Here is a 4,432-nt window from a genome sequence, read left to right on the forward strand (position 1 = left end):
AGAATCTCCGCCCCGCCGGTCGCGCTCGGCTCCTCCTAGGGCGGTTCTCTTCCTCAATACCTGGACGCTAGGCACCCAAGGGGAGCTCTTGGAATCATTGTCGTCGCTCCCACAATTGGTTGAGGTGGAAGAGGAACTACTAAGGTCACTCCAGTCAAGGAGTTCATAACACTTACATCCAAAGTCTGAGACCGACATGATTGAAGGCGGGAGTCCTTTACCTAGTGCCTGGATGAGAAAAGAATGTTTAGGGAACTAGCTAGTTGGTAGCTGAGGTCTCTGAGATCACAAGCGAAGACTCAAGGATCGAGCGAATGGTGAGGACTTGTTCAACCAGCGTCCCTATTTAAAGGAAAACATGCGACTTAGATCTCTTTGATCCAACGGTTGCAGACTAGCCGAACTGATAGCCCGAACCGATGCATTACACGTGGTATTGACCTCAGGGAGATGAAACGACGCCGAAGGAACGAATCGGTTCATTTGTCAACTTCGGGTCAAGAGCGACCCAAATCGGATGCCCCTCTGCACTGTCTCACACATGGCCACAACCAGTCGACAACGATGCCCATCCCACGCACGGACCCATGGTGGATGACGTCGACACCCGTATGGGGCACGACCGACGAACGTGGACGTCTCACACCGGTGTCATCCACGGTCGCACATTCTCGACCCCTTACAACCCTCCAATGAGGCGAGAAGCAAACAAGGAAGCAGTCACCACACAATCGCCAAGAAGAGTCCCCTATAGCTAAGGCCAATGCCTCCATGCAACTACATGGTACTCTCTTTGGCCGAAGCTGAGGTCTCTGCGCAACATGCCATCTGAGACCTCCACGCAGCTACATGGTACTCTCTTCGGTGGAGGCTGAGGTCTTTGCTCAGTGCACTATCCAACCTCAACCACTACAGCCTCGAGAGTGGGGGTGGGGGGCAAGGTAAGTGATGTAGGTATACTTGGCAGGCCTTAGATCACACCACATGGCGTCGGCCAAATTAAATCCTACCGCACATCACCAAATGCCTCCAACCACTCCAAGGCAATGTCAACTATAAAAGGGGGTGCTCATCTCAAGGTAAGGACACTTACTCTCTAGCATTCAGATACTCAAGAGAACTATCATTGACTATTAAGGACTAAGCTCTGAGCCCTTATTTCTAACCTGATCTAACCTCTCTTTGACACTTGCTAATTTTACCATCGGAGTCTCCGCCCCTAGGATAACTCCCGGGACACCAATAAAATCCCCTTATTGCCCTCGGCCTCGTCTTTGATAGAAACAATATATATATACATGTTTATATGTATAATCTATAAATAATATATAACATATTAAATAAATAAATAAATATATAATAAACATATATACTAATCGGTTCTAATTTTTCTGGTTTAATCGAAAACTAAACCGATTCTGCGATTCATTTACTCGTTTTTCGATTCAATTCGATTTTCGGTTTTTTTACGAGCACCTGGTGGGGTGGATTAGACACAACCTTTCTGGTACACAACATGGAGAGTTTGGCCTTTCACGATTTTAAACCGCACCACCTCGATACAGAATATGCGTTGCTGCAACTATTGAGGTTTGGTATTCACTAAGATGTATCATCTTTCTAAGCAAAAGCTAAGAATCCAGTGGACCTACAACATGTATTTTTTTGCATGTGGTCCCAATAAAACCGTACGGTTAGCGATTACCAAAAAATAATTGAATCCAGTAATAGTCCCAAACCGACCTTAATTACTAGCAGAATGGAAAATTTTTCATTCCTTTACCATCCTTGTTTACCTTACCTGACACATTGCGATCAGACCAATAAATAAGAATACGAAAACCTCAAGTCAAACTTGAAACGCAATAGTGAAGCGCAGTGAGACGAGAACAAGTGAACCTTGACCAATACATGATCTATGGAGAAAGACATACCTTTTAGTTTTAGGGAGGTAGGGAGTGGAAGTAAAAAAATAAAATAGAAAATTTACTATGTATGTGATGATGCACTGTCTTTGTTAAAACAGGGAAAAAAAACGGTTTGCTCACTAATAAGTGCAACTACAACGAGGAAGAATAGTTGGAGATGGACGGTTGAAACCCCAAAACCAGGTGAGACATGGGGCGAAAGAGCAGCAGCAGCAGCACGGCGACGGTGATGGGGCTTCGGATGATACAATGCGGGAGGCAGACAGCCCACGTGATCCAGCCAGACGGCCAGGTCCGCCAATTCGTGATCCCCGTCAAGGTCTCGGATCTCATTCTCCTCCACCCCCACCACTTCGTCGCCCACGCTTCCTCTCCCACTTCCACCTCCTCATCAACCGCAGCAGTACCCAAGCGGAGCTACTCGTCCATTCTCCCTTTGGACACCCAGCTTGAGACGGGCATCATGTACGTGATCCTCCCTTTGCCCCGTCTGTTCCCACAAGACCCACCGTCTTCTCCTCACCTCTGTGCTTGCTTTCTTTCTTCGTGTTGTTCTTCCTTTGACGCGTCCAGCGCTGGCGCCGGCATCGGTAGTGTCATCAAGGCTGAGTTGAAGAGGCACTGGCCGAGTCTGAGCATGTCCGCCAGCAGTGCTACCACTTCTTTTCTACAGTTTTCCTCTAGGATATCTCCAGAGGAAGAGGGAGGAGGCGTTAGTGGCAGCAGTTCCACGGTGCTATTAAGGCGAGCTTGGGAACCGGATCTACAGGTCATATCGGAGGACCGTGTACTGATCTTTAATACAACCAAGCAGGAATCCGAAGGCCAAGACAGCGATAGCGGTAGTAGTCGTAAGGGCAAGAAGCTTGTTTCGTCCTTACTGGCCCGGAACAATAGAAACAGCAACGGTGGAAGCACAGGTTAGGTCTCAAATCTCTTGTTTCTCAATTAAACCCCACACCCTCCAAGACCCGGAATCTGCCACCTCTTTTGTCTTGCGAAGGAAGACTGACTGCCTGAGCGTCAGGCAGCGGGCGGGCCTTTACCGAAGCTGTTCAAGGAACACGGCTTCCGGCGTGGTGGTCTGGTTGCGTTTCACTACCCCTCTTTCGCCATGGTGGACCCTGACTGGCACCCAACACAGTCTGAAAAATTGCCGTTCCTCCCACCTACTTTTTTTTTCTTTTTCTTTTTTCTTTGTATATCAGTATAATTCACTCCTAGACATGTGTTGGACCTGTGATGAGAGTGACATAGGTTGTCCTTCCAAGGCCAGAAGGCCCAGAACAGTTGGATATGGGTAAATCGCGCTTTACCGAAAAAAAATAGAGTAACGCAATCGCACAGCCTGGGCACTTTTTTTTTTAAACTTTTACGACACAGATAGGAGTGAGAATCATGAGATGAATACATTACCTTATCTCTCGTTTAGTCGTTTTTGTGATTTTATTTTTATCTACCTTGTAGACGCGAGAGACGAGAGAAAGACAGCCTCTGTGCTCTTTTTAGTCAGTTTGTCTCGGCATCCATATAAAAAAATTATTTTTCTATATTTGTCAATTTTTAAGCATAGCTATTATAAATTTAGTTATTGTTTCTGTAATGACAGTAAATGCCATGCTTAAATATAAGGCCACTTGTCACATGGCACTGTCCAACCCAGGCCGGTCCTCCAACTCCCTGCCATTTGCACGTGCTTTCTCAATCCGAAATAATATTTTTTTAGAAGGCCAATCCGAAATAATATAATGACGAGGTCTTTTCCACACACGTATATAATGGAATATAGTTGAAACTAAACAACGACAAAGTTTTTTACTATACCAATCTTACCAACACACTGTTAGAAACACAAAAAAATACCCCTGTTAGCTAGCAACTATCAAGTCAAGTCAACATATCGGATAGTTTTATTATTAAGGCTCAATTTGGGAAATTTGGTTCTACCAAAAAAATTAAGAAATTTGGAAAGATTATATAAAAAAATGTGATGCACTACAAAACAAGGTTTTCAAATACAAAATACATGTACAGATACCAATAGGGGCTGTCAATCGACCGGATTTGGATTGGATTCATCCGATTCAAAATCAATTTAAAGAATTAGATAATCAATAATATCGGATTGGATTGGATCTGATTTATTTGTAATGGATTTGTATACTATTGAGTTGGATTGAATCAATATAGGGTCCATTGACATAAGATAAGTATATTATGTGTCAATGGATTAGGACCATTAGGTTTGGGTTGGACCTAATCTAAATTAAAAATAATTTGAACAGTTTGGACGGTCCATACACTGAATTGGACCAGTCTAGAATGGTCCAAAGTATTCAACTAATTGGATTAGATCTGGACCAGCTATAATGGATGCATATTGAACAGATCCGGATTGGACCAATATTCGGTTTTATTGACAGACTGAAACTAGAAAATCAAAGCCTTTGATGTACTTATACAAATTGTTTTAAAAGGCTTGGGTCTTGAGGCGTGAGGTGTAC

General features: G+C 44.2%; 1 long non-coding RNA gene across 1 annotated transcript; it reads left to right on the plus strand.

Moving 5' to 3' along the window:
* Positions 1–1,723: 1,723 nt before the first annotated feature.
* LOC104591945 (uncharacterized) lies at positions 1,724–3,488 on the plus strand. The gene is made up of 2 exons (XR_016085138.1): positions 1,724–2,393; positions 2,502–3,488. It is a non-coding gene; the product is annotated as an uncharacterized LOC104591945 (long non-coding RNA).
* The last annotated feature ends 944 nt before the right edge of the window (positions 3,489–4,432 follow it).

The sequence above is a fragment of the Nelumbo nucifera genome, chromosome 4, assembly GCF_055504915.1.
Source record: "Nelumbo nucifera cultivar China Antique chromosome 4, China Antique-T2T, whole genome shotgun sequence".
NCBI classification, from domain to species: Eukaryota; Viridiplantae; Streptophyta; class Magnoliopsida; order Proteales; family Nelumbonaceae; genus Nelumbo; species Nelumbo nucifera.